Here is a 16,538-nt window from a genome sequence, read left to right as displayed (position 1 = left end):
CTAACTGAGCCTCTCAATTAGCTGGGACTACAGGTGCACACCACACATCCAGGTAAGTATTTTTTTTTTGAGACAGAGTCTTGCTCTGTTACCCAGGCTGTAGTGCAGTGGCATGATCTCGACTCACTGCAACCTCTGCTCCCCAGGTTCAAGTGATTCTCCTGCCTCAGCCACCTAAGTAGCTGGGATTACAGGTGTGCACCACCACGCCCAGGTAATTTTTATATTTTTAGTAGTGACACGGTTTCACCATGTGGGCCAGGCTGGTCTTGAACTCCTGACCTCAGGTGATTTGCCCACCTTGACCTCCCAAAGTGCTGGGATTACAGGCATGAGCCACTGCACCCAAACAAGATTTATTATTATTACTATTATTTGTAGAGACAGGGATCTCACTATGTTATCCAGGCTAGTCTCGAACTTCTGGGCTCAAGTGATCCTCCTGCCTCAGCTTCCCAAAGTGTTAGGATTAGAGGCGTGAACTACCGCGTCTAGCAAAAAGCCACTAGTTACTTATATAGCAAGAAGAACTTCACATATTTTAAACTAAACTACTGCTACTGTTTGAATGTATTCCCTTCAAACTTCAAGTGTTGACTTTTAATGGCCAATGCGATAATGTTAAGAAGTGGCCTTTTAAAAGGTGATTAGACCATGAGGGCTCCTCCCTAGTGAATGGGATTAAGACCCCTATTAAAGGCCGGGCGCGGTGGCTCAAGCCTGTAATCCCAGCACTTTGGGAGGCCGAGGCGGGTGGATCACGAGGTCAAGAGATCGAGACCATCCTGGTCAACATGGTGAAACCCCGTCTCTACTAATACAAAAAATTAGCTGGGCATGGTGGCGCGTGCCTGTAATCCCAGCTACTCCGGAGGCTGAGGCAGGAGAATTGCCTGAACCCAGGAGGCGGAGGTTGCGGTGAGCCGAGATCGCGCCATTGCCCTCCAGCCTGGGTAACGAGAGCGAAACTCCGCCTCAAAAAAAAAAAAAAAAAAAGACCCCTATTAAAAAGGTTTCACGTGGCATTCAAGTCTTGCCTCTTCCGCTTTCTGCCATATGAGTTTGCAGCCACAAGGTGGCATCTGGGAGTAGAGTTGCCCTTAGAGACCATACCTGCCAGTGCCCTGAGCTCAGACTTCCTAGCTTCCACAGAACTGTGAGAAATAGAGTTTGAGACATCAAATGTATTGGTTAAAAAAAAAAAAACTGAGTTTTTTTTGAGATGGAGTCTCACTCTGCTGCCAGACTGGAGTGTAGTGGCGTGATCTCGGCTCACTGCAATCTCTACCTCCCAGGTTCCAGAGATTCTCCTGCCTCAGCCTCCTGAGTAGCTGGGACTACAGGCACACACCAGCATGCCCAGCTAATTTTTTTGTAGTTTTAGTAGAGACAGGGTTTCACCATGTTGGCCAGGATGGTCTCAATCTCCTGATCTCGTGATCCACCTGACTTGGCTTCCCAATGTGCTGGGATTACAGGTGTGAGCCACCTCACCTGGCCTGTTCTTCTTTTTTTCTTTTTTTGAGATGGAGTTTTGTTCTGTCGCCAGGCTGGAATGCAGTGGCACAGTCTTGGCATACTGTAATCTCTGCCTCCTTGGTTCAAGTGATTCTTCACCCTCAACCTACTGAGTAGCTGGGATTACAGGTGCCTGCCACCACGCATGGCTAATTTTTGTATTTTTAGTAGAGACGAAGTTTCACCATGTTGGCCAGGCTGGTCTCGAACTCCTAACCTCAGGTGATCCACGCACCTCAGCCTCCCAAAGTGCTGGGATTACAGGCATGAGCCACCGAGCCCAGCCTATTCTTTATAAATTACCTAGTCTCAGGTATTTTGTTACAGTGGCAGAAACAGATTAGGACAAACAGCAAAAGTAATTAACAATTTAATTTCAATGACAATGATGCCATTGAAAGTTGAAGATGACCAAGAAGCTCGCGAGTGGCTTGGAGCCAGGAATGCCATGATTAGCTTGATGGATTAAGCAGATCCTTGCGCTGTAGTGCGGAGACCTGGGACCTGGGAGGACAGGCAGGAAACTTGTCCACCAGGCATGGGGCAAGGGTGTCTTGGTGTGAAGGGGAGGGCAAGGAATGACCGGGGTTAGGGGCATGAATTTTAGCAGGGCCATGGCCATGCAGCCTGAGCCTTGCCCGCAGTGCACAGTGGCTCTGTGATTGAGTTCCTGCACTGAGATGTGATGGGAAATGATGCGGGCAGCATGCTTGCGAATGACGGTGAGAGCTTCCCCAGCTGTCCTTCTCCTGATCTTCTGCAGGAAACATCAGCAACCAGAGCCTTCCCCCAGGGAAGGATGGCAGAGCTGTCCCGCCAGCCTGGGCCACCACATCTGGACTGTACATGAAAGGGAAAGGAGCTCCTCTGTTATTTAGGCCTTTGGTTTTCTATCTTGTTGTTATAGCAATGTAGCCTGTGGGCTAAAACATGGTAGGTATTTAATATACTGTGCAGGAGTTTTAGATGGAAGCCCCCACTCATCACTACTGCTATCCTTAAATAATAGGTTTAATCTCTTAGGTTCCCCAAGTCTTGGACCCAGCGGTAGACCTTTTGCCTTGGACTTTTGTGTTTTTTTTTGTTTTTTTTTTGAGACAGTCTCACTCTGTCGCCCAAGCTAGAATACAGTTGCACAATCTTGGCTCACTGTAACCTCCACCTCCAGGGTTCAAGGGATTCTTCTGCCTCAGCTTCCTGAATAGCTGGGACTACAGGCATGCACCCCCATGCTTGGCTAATTGTTGTATTTTTAGTAGAGACAAAGTTTCAACATATTGGCCAGGCTGGTCTTGAACTCCTGACCTCATGATCTGCCCTTCTCGGCCTCCCAAAGCACTGGGATTACAGGGGTGAGCCACCATGCCTCACTGGACTTTTTAAACATAGAAATGAGGTCTTACTATATTGCCCAGGCTGGTCTTGAACTCCTGAGCTCAAGATCCACCCACCTTGGCCTCCCAAAGTGCTGTCCTGCCCTGGACTTTTACTGAATGGTCCCTAGGATGAGTTTCCCCCGTTAAGGTCACAGAAAAACCAAGAAGCAGAAAGAAGCCTAAATGCAGAGACTGGCCTGAAGACAGGAGCCTCAGACAAAAGCTGGAAGGAGCAGCCACAGGCCTGAGCTGAGCCTCGTTTCCCTTCTAGCTGTCTGTGGATGTGCTGAGCCACGTGGGGGAAGCCACGCGGTAAGTTGCTTGAGTTTGGTCCTCCGTGACAGATGTCCCATCTGTCCTTCAGACGTGCAGGGGAGAGTTCCTGGTGTGAGGAACCTTCAAGGCGGCCCAGCTGAGTATGCCCAGTGTTTACTGCACACTGGCTGTGTGCAGGCAATGGAGCTGGCAGGAAGCAGCATGAAGCAGAATGATACACTACCCTTGCCACCGAGGGTCTAGCAGGGCAGTGAGGAGACTTTCTGGCTCTTAACCAGAACATCATGCAAAGGAAACTCCAAATCTGGGGTTAGTCCTTTTGGTCCTCCTGACATGCTGGTAGTGGGCATCCTGGAATCACCACTCTCACCTGCAGTGCTGCCTGCTGACCTGAGCTCGCTCACTTTAGAGGCAGTGCAGCACCCGCCCCCAATTCAGAGAAACGCTGGATATATTGTCTGCGACTTCAGATATGTGGGATAAACAAACCCCTACTCAAGTGGAAACTAATCCTGCCTTTCTCTGCCTTTACAATTCATCAAAGCATCCGTCCTCAAAGTCTCAATGTCTCCTGTGTGCCTTCCAATAGATCTTTCTTCTTGTCACAATAAATGGCATATTTTTATCCTTTTTTTTTTTTTGACAGGATCTTGCTCTGTTGCCCAGGCTGGAGTACGGTGGTGATCACAGCTCCCTGCAGCCTCAAACTCCTGGGCTCAAGTGATCCTCCTGCCTCAGCCTCCTAAGAAGCTAGGACTACAGGCACATTTTTTGTGTGTTTAGTAGAGATGGGGTCTCCGTATGTTGCTCAGGCTGTGCTTAAACTCCTGGGCTCATGTGATTCCCCTGCCTTGGCCTCCCAAAGTGCTAGGATTACAGGCGCTTGGCCTAGTTTTATCGTTAATAGGCCTCCGGTGTTGCAATCTTTCAGTTCATTTTGGCTTAAGGTTCTTTTTCTGATGGTGGCCTGCTGGTTCAAAAGGCCTGGGTTCTGAACATGGGGTGCAATTTGTATGGATCGCATTTGGAGCAGCTGACATTACTTATGCTGTGTTTCCATCCTGGGGTAACTCCAAACCAACAAAGTCAAAGATGTAAAAACATTCATAGAGCATTTTTTCCTTGGCCTGCAATAGATAATGCTAAAGAATTAAAAGAAGAAAAAAAGGAGGAAGACTCCTATACGTGTATGTACAAAATATATGTATATCTGCTATGGCCAGAATCTGTGTCCCCCTAAAATTCATATGTTGAAATTCTAACCCCCAGTTTGATACTATTAAGTGGCAGGGCCTTGGGGAAAAAATTAGATCATGAGGATTGAGCCCTCATGAATAGGTTTAATGCTTTTATAAGAACAGAATGACGTTGGGAGGCCGAGGCGGGTGGATCACGAGGTCAAGAGATCGAGACCATCCTGGTCAGCATGGTGAAACCCCGTCTCTACTAAAAATACAAAAAAATTAGCTGGGCATGGTGGCACGTGCCTGTAATCCCAGCTGCTCGGGAGGCTGAGGCAGGAGAATTGCCTGAACCCAGGAGGCGGAGGTTGCAGTGAGCCGAGATCGCGCCATTGCACTCCAGCCTGGGTAACAAGAGCGAAACTTCGTCTCAAAAAAAAAAAAAAAAACGAACAGAATGAGAGAATATTCCCTCTCTCTGTATGTCTCTCTCTCTGTTTCTCTCTCTCTGTCTCTCTCTGCCATGTGAGGAGGCAACACAAACCTTCTGTTAGTCAGGAAGAAAGTCCTCACCAAGAACCCCAGCTGTGCTGACACCCTGATCTCTGACTTTCAGGTTCCAGAACTGTGAGAAATAAATGTTTGCTGTTTAAGTCACCCAGTCTATGGTAATTTGCTACAGCAGCCTGAGCTAAGACAGGGATATGTGTGTGTGTGTGTGTGTGTGTGTGTGTGTGTGCACGCACGTGCACATGTGTGCATGTGTGCACACACGCTTGTGTGTGTGAAAATGACAAATACAGTATCATTATACTTAATGAGGTACCTAGGGTAGCGAAATTTACAGTGACGGAAAGTAAAGTGGTGGTTGCCAGGGGCAGGGACATGGGGCGTTGTTATTTAATCAGCACAGTTGCTGTTCACAAGATGGAAGGCTTCTGGAGATCTGTTTCACAATGATATGAATAGCCATAACATCACTGACCTGTACACTTAACAATGGTGAAGTGATGAATCCTATGTTAGGTGTTTTTAACCTCAATTTTTAAAAATCTAGATACCTAATTGTCAATTCTTGATTCCTTATTGGCCAAGGAATATTACTGTTACCAGTTGATCTACTGTGTCACACCCTCGATTTAGATATGCCCAGGGCAGGCTGGACATGGTGGCTCGTGCCTGTAATCCTAGCACCTTGGGAGGCCGAGGCAGGCAGATCATGAGGTCGAGATCGAGACCAGCCTGAGCAACATGGTGAAACCCCACCTCTACTAAAAATACAAAATTAGCCGGGCATGGTGGCATGCGCCTGTAATCCCAACTACTCAGGAGGCTGCGGCAGGAGAATCGCCTGAACCCGGGAGGCCGAGGTTGCAGTGAGCCAAGATTGCACTGCACTCCAGCCTGGGCGACAGACAAGACTCCGTCTCAAAAAAAGCCTAGGGTTGTTTGAAGTGTGAAGAAAAGATGACCCATAGGATCCAGTCACCATCACAATTCCCCCGTGTTCTTTGTTAACTCCGTGAAAGGAGGCACACTCACATTGGCTTCACCCATTGTTGATGAAGGGTATCTCCTCTCACTCCGGTGTTCCTGAAGAAAGGGTCCTCCTAAGAAAGAAGCTTGGAAGGGGAGGCTAACAAAGGAGATGAGGTGCAAGAACGTGAGGCCAGCCAGGCGTCAGAGCACACCTGGGTAGAGTGACACTTCGGTAGCTGTGGACTAGCCTGTGGGTGGTAGGAGTGACACATCACATGGGAAATTCAGCCTACTGGCAAACTTCCTGATTTATTCAAATATACCGCAGGATGCAGTCTGTGGCAAGTGGGCTGCAGAGATGCTGAGTATCTTGGTAGAAGACCAGGGCCATCCCCAGGGCCATGTGGTCAGGCATGTGGGTGCATCCACATCAGCCTGGGAAACCCTGGCATTGCTACTGTGTTACCCGTCCTTCCTGCAGTCCTGCTCCCCGCAGTCCCTGAAGCTTCTGCCCCAAGGGCATTTACTCCATTCCAATGCTCCTCGCTAGACAAGCGGCACTTTTACTCAATCAGAAAAAGGCAAGCTGGCTGGTGCAGGAGCTCACGCCTGTAATCTCAGCACTTTGGGAGGCCAAGGTGGGTGGATCACTTGAGGTCAGGAGTTCGAGACCAGCCTGTTTACCAACATAATGAAACCCTATCTCTACTAAAAATACAAAAATTAGCCAGGTGTGGTGGCACACACTTGTAATCTCAGCTACTTGGGAGGCTGAGGCAGGAGAATCGCTTGAACCCAGGAGGTGGAGGCTGCAGTGAGCTGAGATTGCATCATTGTACTCTAGCCTGGGTGACAGAGAGAGACTCCATCTCAAAAAAAGAAGAAAAAGGCAAGCCTTTCTTCACACCCCTTACCACTCGCCACAGAAAACTGTCATAGTCACTGTCCTATTTGATGAAAACTATAATGGGACGGGGCTCACACAGAGTGGTGCAGAGTAGTTTGCACAACTGTGAGTGGCAGCTTTTGATGCTGTTTATGCAGAGTTCTGACTCTGCAATTCATCTTTCTGAGACTCCCATCTCCTGCTACTTTGGCCAACGGACATCATACAAGTTGGTGGGCTTTTATAGAACAAAACTGATGGTAAAGCCAATAACCAGTCAAAGCCAGACTCCTAAAAACCTATCTCACAAAACTGCTCTCACACAAGCACAAAAACCAGTTCCCTGCTACCCTCATACCAAACACATATCACTTAACTTAACAGCACTTCCTAAGTGTCAGACACTGTCATTAGCGCTTTACAAATGCTTACTCATTTAACTGCATCCTCTTAGCAATCCTATGAGGCTGGCACGATTATTTCTCTATTATGGATGAGAACTCCGAAGCAGGAAGAGGCTAAGTGTCTTAGTTTGTATTGTGCTGCTAGGGCAGAATGCCTGAGATTGGATAATATATAAAGGAATTTCTTTCTCACTGTTCTGGAGGCTGGGAAGTCCAAGATTAAGGCAATGGCATCTGCCGATCTGGTAAGAGGTGTTTCCTCCAGCGGAGAGGGATGCTGTGTCCTCATATGGCAGAAGGTAAAGAGGCAAATGTTACATGAAGCCTCTTTTATAAGGGCCTTTTTTTTTTTTTTTTTTTTTTGAGATAAAGCCTCACTCTTGTCCCCCAGGCTGGAATGCAATGGTGCAATCTTGGCTCACTGCAACCTCTGCCTCCCAGGTTCAAGTGATTTCCTGCCTCAGCCTCCCAAGTAGCTGGGATTATAGAGAACTGCCACCCCCACCAGGCTAATTTCTGTATTTTTAGTAGAGATGGGTTTTCACCATGTTGGTCAGGGTGGTATCGAACTCCTGACCTCAGATGCTCCGCTCACCTCGGCCTCCCAAAATGCTGGGATTACAGGCGTGAGCCACTGCGCCCGGCCAGGCCTACCTGTTAATAGTGTTACATTGGGCAACACCTGAGTTTTAGAGGGGACACATTCAAACCACAGCACTAAGTCACTTCCCCAAAGGTCACCCAGAGTTAGCAAGTGCAGAACCACGAGGAATCCAGGCAGCTGGCTTCAGCTAGCTAGATGAATGCTAGATGATGCTTCCTGTGTTTTGTTTGTCTTGGGATTTTTCTTTTTTTCTTTTCTTTTTTTTGAGAGTCTCATTATGTTGACCAGGCTGGTGTGTCCCAGTTTCTTATTTCCATTTTTACTCATTATTTCATTTATTTTATTTCCACCCAGTGAACACATCCAAGAGCTTAAAGCCATCTTTATATAGGCATCATAAACAGATACATTTTTGAAATTTATGTAAGTCAACACAAGTGGTCATGGAAGAATGGTGAATGTAAGCAAAATTAAAATGACTGAGAATCTTGCATTTGTATTACCTGGACTTGGAAAGCAAAAGTGTGGGAGTTCAGCATGGTATTTATTCATAAATTAAGAATCGAAAAGACACCATGCTCAGTATTTCCTGTCACTGACCTCAGCCCTGATCACCCAGTTGCCCCAGGAATGCAGATTTTCCCCTGAACTTCCTGTTCCGGAGGCAGCACCCCTCCCACCCAGCGGCTGCTCCCTAGTGGCAGCCACATTTTCAGCTGGGGAATTCCAGGTTTGCCTTATCTCTGCGGCAGGCCACCAGGAGTCACGCTGGACTGAAGTGAAGACACAGCCTGATGATACTGATCTATAATTACTGCTTGTCCTTTATAACTATACATTTAAGCACTGTCAAGAAACTACTGGACCTTTTATAGTATATTCAAAGCTAAAGTGGAAGATCTTAAAGATTTCCATTTTATTTCTAAGGCTATGATGACATCATGTCCTTAGCAATGACAAGTTCTGCACACATGAAATTTGTAACATGGATCAAGTTTTGGGAATTTTTACCTTGTTCCTAGAAGTCTAATTGAAGACGTACCTAAAGTAACCACCTTTGCTTCATATTTACTTTTTCCATATGTTGTTAAATGTGATAGGTAGAACCAGTTTGTTGGTCACTCATTCACTCATTCATACACAGTTTCAGCCAACATTTGTTGAATGTTAGATCCCAGGCACAAGCTATGCCCTAGGACACAAGAAAAATAAAATAGACCCTACCATCCTGGAGAAAGAAAGGAAAGAAAGGACATTGGGCAAGTACCACTCAACTCTGTGCCAGGAATTGGTCTAGAAATAATTTGGTAGGAAATAGTTAGAATAGAGTTTGAAAGATTTGAGAAATCACCATTCATGATTTTGTGAGTGGATCGGTGCAGTGGCTCATGTTTGTAATACCAGTCCTTTGAGAGGCCAAAGTAGGAGGATCACTTGAGACCAGGAGTTTGGGACCAGCTTGGGCAATATAATGAGATCCCATCTCTACAAAAATACAAAAATAGCTAGATGAGGTGGCACACACCTGAGCCTGGGAGGTTGAGGCAGTAGTAAGCTGAGGTCACACCACTACACTCCAGTCCGGGAGACAGAATGAAACCATGTCTCAAAAAAAAAAAAAGATTCTTTGTGTACAGGAGGAAGGAATGATGATATGTTCTGTCACTTGTAATCATAGGCAATGGTTTATCTTTTCTTTTCTTGCTTTCTTTCTTTTTTTTCCAGAGACAGAGTCTTGCTCTGTCACCAGGCTGGAGTGCAGAGGTGTGATCTCGACTCACTGCAACCTCCACTGCCTGGGTTTAAGCCATTTTTCTGCCTCAGCCTCCCGAGTAGCGGGGACCACAGGTGCGCGCCACGACACCCAGCTAATATTTGCATTTCTAGTAGAGACGGGGTTTTACCATGTTGGCCAGGATGGTCTCTATCTTCTGACCTCATGATCCGCCTGCCTAGGCCTCCTAAACTGCTGGAATTACAGGCGTGAGCCACCGTGCCTGGCCTGTCTTTTGTAATTTCGTGTTTTCTTCCCTGTGATCTGGGAATCTTCTTTCCTCCAGTACACAGGAGCTCTTCAAGTGGAAGATAATTTATGAGCATAAACTATCAACAGTTGAGCGAAATCTCAAGCATAATCTCAGTTTACTCAGCATTGCTTTCCTTGTTTATTTTTTGTTTTTATTTCTTGCTCGAGTGGTTAATATGCCTACGTGGTTCAAAAATAGTATTTTTAGAGCAGATGCGGTGGCTCGCACTTGTAATGCCAGCACATTGGGAGGCTGAGACAGTCAGATCACTTGAGGTCAGGCGTTCAAGATGAGCCTGGCCAACATGGCAAAACCCCGCCTCTACTAAAAATACAAAAATTAGCCAGGCATGGTGGTGTGTGCCTGCAATCGCAGCTACTCGGGAGGCTGAGGCAGGAGAATCCCTTGAACCCAGGAAGCGGAGGTTGCAGTGAGCTGAGACTGTAACACTGCACTCCAGTGTAGGTGACAGAGCAAGATTCCATCTAAAACAAAAAGTATTTTAAAATATAATTAAATGTATTTTCATATTTTATTTATATATTAATATATTACATGATTAATATTACTAAATTATTTTATTAATACTAAATATTTTTATTAATAATGTTTTAATAATAAATATAGGTTTGTAAAATAAGTTAAATATCCATAAATATTAATAATTATATATGTATATATACATGTATACATAAAACAAGATATGAAGTCTCTATAGCTAGCCACTTTTGTTAACTCGTCATGAGTCTTTCCTATGCTCATTCATGAACAAAGCAATGCAAATGTGCTTGCTTACTCCTCTCCTTCCCCGTTTTAGAAATAAAATGTAGCAGTCTGTCTACAATACTCAGCACCTTGCTTTTGTTCATTTAACAGTACATCCTGGACAATGACAGCATCCTCATTCTTTTTTACTGCTGCATTATATTCCCTTTTGTGAATGGGCCATAGTTTATTTAACTAGACCCTAAGAGGTGAGCCTTCAGGTTTTTCAACTTAAAGTGTTTTGTTGTGCTGGCCGGGTGCAGTGGCTCACGCCTATAATCCTAGCAATTTGGAGGCCAAGGCAGGCGGATCACTAGGTCAGGAGTTTGAGACCATCCTGGCTAACACGGTGAAACCTGTCTCTACTAAAAATAAAAATTAGCCAGGCGTGATGGCACGAGGCTGTAGTCCCAGTACTTGGGAGGCTGAGGCAGGAGAATCGCTTGAACTTGTGAGACGGAGGTTGCAGTGAGCCGAGATCGCGCCACTGCACTCCAACCTGGGCGACAGAGTGAGACTCTGTCTCAAAAAAAAAAAGGCTTTTGTTTTGTCAAGCTTGTAACCACAGCCTTTTGTATACATGCTTGTGTATCTGAATGATTACTACTCAGAAAAGGGATTGCAGGGTCAAACATTTTTAAATTGAATTGAATACTGTATTGATCACGTGTTCTCCATTGGGGGTTGTAACATTTTACGTTTTCATCAGCAATGTAGGAAAGTGCCTGTTTCTTCAACGTTTGAGTTTTTGCTGATGCAGTAGGTTAAAATCAGTATTTCCATCACGTTTTAATGTGCCTGCTTTTCTCTTACATGAGAGAGACTGAGCATCCTTTCCTTGGTTCCAGGATCATTTGCATTTCTTGTTCTATGAACTGTGTCCTTCGCCCATTTTTCATTTGGATTCATCTTTTCTAAGAACGCCTTATAAATCAGAGAGGGATGGGCAGATTGGCTCTCACCTGTAATTCCAGCACTTTGGGAGGCCAAGACGAGAGGATCACTTGAGCCCAGGAGTTCGAGACCAGTCTGGGCAACATGGTGGGCAACATGGTGAAAACTTGTTTCTTTTTTTTTTTTTTTGAGACAGAGTCTCGCTCTGTTACCCAGGCTGGAGTACAATGGCCCAATCTCAGCTCACTGCATCTTCCACCTCCCGGGTTCAAGCGATTCTCCTCCTCAGCCTCCTGGGTAGCTGGGATTACAGGTGCCTGCCACCATCCCTGGCTAATTTTTGAGTGTTTAGTAGAGATGGGATTCGCCATGTTGGCCAGGCTGGTCTCGAACTTCTGGCCTCAAGCAATCTGCCCGCCTCGGCCTCCCAAAGTGCTAGGATTAGAGACATGAGCCACGGTGCCCCATCAGTGAAACCTTGTTTCTACAAAAAAACTAAAAAAATAGAAATTAAAATAATAATAATGTTAGAATATCCCTGTGTCTGTGGCATAGTTTCCAATATCCTTGATTTGTCATTTGTTTTTGTTTGTGTGCTGTTTAGAGGCAGGGTCCAGCAAGAGTGAAGTGGCATAATCACGGCTCATTGCAGCCTTGAACTCCTGGGCTCAAGTGATCCCCTCTGCCTCAGCCTTCCAAGTAGCTGGGACTACAGGCATGCACCACACCCAACCATGTCATTTGCTTTTTAGCTTTGCTTATGGTGATTGATTTTTATGAAGTGGAATTACTCACTCTGTCTCCCAGAATGGAGTGTAGTAGCACGATCATAGCTCACTGCAACCTCAAACTCCCAGGCTCACGTGATCCTCCCACCTCAGCCTTTTGAGTAGCTAGGACTACAGGTACGCGCAACACCAAGGTAATTTTTTTATTTTAGTAGAGACAGGGTTTCACCATGTTAACCAGGCTGATCTCGAACTCCTGACCTTAAGTGATCCACCTGCCTCAGCCTTCCAAAGTACTGGAATTACAGGTGTAAGCCACCATGCTGCCCCAATGTCCCCATTTAAAAATGGAATGTCGGCCGGGCGCAGTGGCTCACACCTATAATCCCAGCGCTTTGGGAGGCCGAGGCGGGTGGATCATGAGGTCAAGAAATCGAGACCATCCTGGTCAACATGGTGAAACCCTGTCTCTACTAAAAATACAAAAATTAGCCAGGCATGGTGGCGCGTGCCTGTAGTCCCAGCTACTTGGGAGGCTGAGGCAGGAGAATTGCCTGAACCTGGGAGGCAGAGGTTGCAGTGAGCCAAGATCACGCCCCTGCACTCCTGCCTGGGTAACAAGAGCTAGACTCTGTCTCAAAAAAAAAAAAAATGGAATGTCCATGCCTACCCAAACACTCCAAGCCCCTTACCCTGCTTTACCTTTTCCACAATGATCACTTTGTAACATAATCTTTTTTTTTTTGAGACAGAGACTCATTCTGTTGCCCAGGCTGGAGTGCAGTGGTGTGATCTTGGCTCACTGCAACCTCTGCCTCACAGATTCAAGTGATTCTCATGCCTCAGCCTCCCAAATAGGTGGGATTACAGGCATGCGCCACCACACTGGCTAGTTTTCAAATTTTTAGTAGAGATTGGGTTTCAGCATGTTGGCCAGGCTGGTCTTAAACTCCTGACTTCAGGTGATCTGCCCACCTTGGCCTCCCAATGTACTGGGATTACAGGTGTGAGCAACCATGCTTGATCACTTTGTAACAGAATCTGTTATTCACTTATTTATTTTCTTCTTTTTATTGTTTGTCTTCTTCATAGGACTATAAACTTCACCAGGAGTTTTTTTCTTGTTTGTTTACTGAACATTCGTAGAGTCTAAACAGAGCCTCAAACACAGGAAGTATTCAATGAATATTTATCAAGTGGATGAATTCAATAATTTTTGTATTCTTTTTCCATTGGAGCTGGAGTTTCTTATGAATTTTTTACATATTAAAGATATTAGCCCTTTTGTCACTATGTTATAAATATTTTTCTTAGAATATATCTCCAAAAAAAAGACTATGTCTCCAGTTTTTCCTATTCATTTTCTTATATTATGGATAATATTTTATGGGCTATATTATAGATATTTTCCTAAAGAAAGATGTGTTTGCTTCCCTTTCCGCCATAATTGTAAGATTTCTGAGGCCTCCCCAGCCCTGTAGAACTATGAATCAATTAAACCTCCTTCCTTTATAATTTGCCCAGTCTCGGGTAGTACTTTATAGCAGTGTGACAATGTACTAATAAAAGAAGTAGGGTGTTTTTCAACAACTTCTCTATGTCTTCTGCTGTAAAGTCAGGTTTGAGACCACTAAGACGATTATATTGAATTCCCTCATTTTATAGATGAGCAAACTGAAGCAAAGAGAGATTAAAAGACTTGATCAAGGCTGGGCATGGTGGCTTATGCCTATAATACTTTGAGAGACTGAGGTAGGAGGATTCCTTGAGCCCAGGAGTTCAAGACCAGCCTAGGCAACATGATGAGACCCTATCTCGAAAAAAAAATTTTCGTTTTAATTAGCTAGGTGTGGTGGCATGCACCTGTGGTCTCAGCTACTCAAGAGGCTAAGTTGGGAGGATTGCTTGAGTCCGGGAGGTTGAGGCTGCAGTGAGCTGTGTTGGTGCCCCTGCACTCCAGCCCAGGCAAAAGCATGAGCCCTTTCTCAAAACAAAAACAGAGACTAAAAACACTTGATCAAGAACATAGAGCTGGGTAGTGGCAGTTCCAGGACCCTAGATCCCATGATTTTCAATTTAGAGTAATTTCACTTTACCACACTGACTCCTTGTTAGCCCCTTTAGTGCCATAGATCTCTCTATCTGCTCTTCCTCGTTTCCAATGTTCCCCCTCTAAGTAGTTAGTCTACATCAGCCTCAGTTCCAGAACCTATAGTGTTTCCCCAGGGCAGGGCTGGCCCCAGAAGGTATGATCCCTAGGCAAACATCTTCTACAGGGCCATGTCTATATACATGATTTGATTAGAAAATGAGTCTGTGTGAGGGATAGTAATTTACTGGTAAAAATTTAGAATAATGGGTATTCTAAACGAATATTCTAATAATGGCTATTTCACACACACTGATTGGGCAATTGTTTATTGCCCAATCAGTGTTTGTAAAAATTCTTGTCTCTTCATCCCTCATAAATTAGTTACCTAAAATCAACCATGGGCATCATTCTAGAGGTCCAATGGCAAGCAATCTGACAAAAGAAATAACTTGTTGGTCAGTGTCAGTGGGAACATATGTTCATCAGACTGCTCTCTTGCTCTCTTGAACCAGGTTCCACCTTGGCCCTAAGATAATCTTACAGGTATGCAGTTCAGAGCTTCTCTGGACATCTGGTCAACCTTACCAGATGGCTAGAGAGTAGGATAGTGCTCTGAAGGAGAGAAATGGGATCTGGCTTGGACACTCCACTCAAATAAGACTATAGGCCAGACTTCAAGCAAAGCCATTCAAATCGTGGGGGCCCCTGAGGTGTGGGGGCCCAAAGCAGGAGTCCTGTCCACTGTTAAAGAGAAATACTCTCATCCATCAACTGGTTAGTAGATTGGGATGCTATGGAAGAGTATTTCAGAACCACTTTTCATAGCTTTATGAAGACATCTGGCCAACTGCACTGTACGTTAAATAAGTAGAAACTCTGATGCATTAAAAATTAATGGAAAATTGTATGAATAACGAATCTGTGGCGGTGTATAAAATGATCATACATTACCTCCAGGTTAGACAATGCATCCCTGAAATGGTACAGGCTATATGACCTTACATCTTTTCACTGGTGACCTGAGGAGAACAGGGACAGAAAAGCAAGCAAATAAAGTCTGGGCCAGGTGAAGAACTTTTCAGCTGTGCAAGCTACTTATGCTTATAAAGCAATATGCCTAAGGGTCTATCCCCAGTCCTTATTTTTCAGAGATGTGACACACAGTCCTGAGCCCCTGAGACTTAATTGCAGATGCTACAAACCCTTGAACTGACCCAGCCCCCTACAAATGAGAGACCTCTCAAGTTGTTAGCAAAACTGGTTTACGTCAGCCATCTTGGAGCCATGCCCAGCCAAAGTTGTGACTGCAGGAATTGCACTGATGTGTCTTGGTCCACAGAGAGTTAGGTGCAGGAGCACCAAGAATAAGGCAGTGTTTACCTAGCTCCCACCTTCACCCCATCCTCCTCCTCCCCACCAATCCTGCTCTGCAACTTCCAAAGAAAAATAGTAGAATCATGTCTGTCTCCAGCCTCATGGGGTTATTTCCAAAGGTTTGGTAGTTTTTCATGTTTTCCTTTTCATCCTGCCAGTATCCAATTACTTGGCTATGTCTGTCTGTCTGTCTGTCTGACTCTCTCTCTCTCTCTCTCTCTCATACACACATACACACACACACACACACACACACACACACAGTGCTAGTACATTTTGGCTTGCAAAATTTTAGATAATATGTTGTTTCAACAAGATATATATATATATGTATTTGCTTGCTTGTTTTTTATTTTTATATTATATTTTATTTATTTTTTTATATTATATTTTATTTTTATTTTATATTTGCTTGCTTGTTTTTTGTTTTGTTTTGTTTATTTGAGACGGAGTCTGGCTCTGTCACCCAGGTTGGAGTGCAGTGGCATGATCTTGGCTTACTGCAACCTCTACCTCCCAGGTTCAAGCAATTATTTTGTGTCAGCCTCCTATGTAGCTGGGACTGCAGGTATGCGCCACCATGCCCAGCTAATTTTTGTATTTTTAGTAGAGATGGGGTTTCACCGTATCAGTCAGGCTGGTCTCAAACTCGTGACCTCAGGTGATCCACCTGCCTTGGCTTCCCAAATGTTGGGATTACAGGTGTGAACCATCCCGCCCAGACAACAAGACTTATTTAACAAAACAAAACAGAAGTCAAAAATGAGCATTTTCTGACGAATTAGAGAGAGGAGCACCTAATAACACAGGCGATGGGACAAAGATTCACAAAATCTGCCTGCCTGCATAGCTTCTTTGACTCAATTCTTTTTGACCCTAAAGGAATTTCATGGTAATGAAATTTGAACTCAAAAATCAAGCCTTCCTAACTAGA

At 45.0% G+C, this 16,538-nt stretch overlaps 1 long non-coding RNA gene across 1 annotated transcript in view; it reads right to left on the bottom strand.

Annotated features, from left to right (window-relative positions):
• Window positions 1-16,538, bottom strand: part of LOC105710004 (uncharacterized) — a 31,992-nt gene that overhangs the window by 2,619 nt on the left and 12,835 nt on the right. The window contains exon 3 of the long non-coding RNA XR_001105652.2: window positions 15,182-15,249. This is a non-coding gene — a long non-coding RNA (uncharacterized LOC105710004). The remainder of the gene's footprint in view (window positions 1-15,181; window positions 15,250-16,538) is intronic.

This window comes from Aotus nancymaae, unplaced genomic scaffold (assembly GCF_030222135.1).
Source record: "Aotus nancymaae isolate 86718 unplaced genomic scaffold, 86718_ANA_hifiasm-v0.15.2.pri h1tg000009l, whole genome shotgun sequence".
Lineage (NCBI taxonomy): Eukaryota > Metazoa > Chordata > Mammalia > Primates > Aotidae > Aotus > Aotus nancymaae.
The sequence above is the reverse complement of the archived record's forward strand: the minus strand, read 5'-3'. Positions and strand labels throughout refer to the sequence as shown.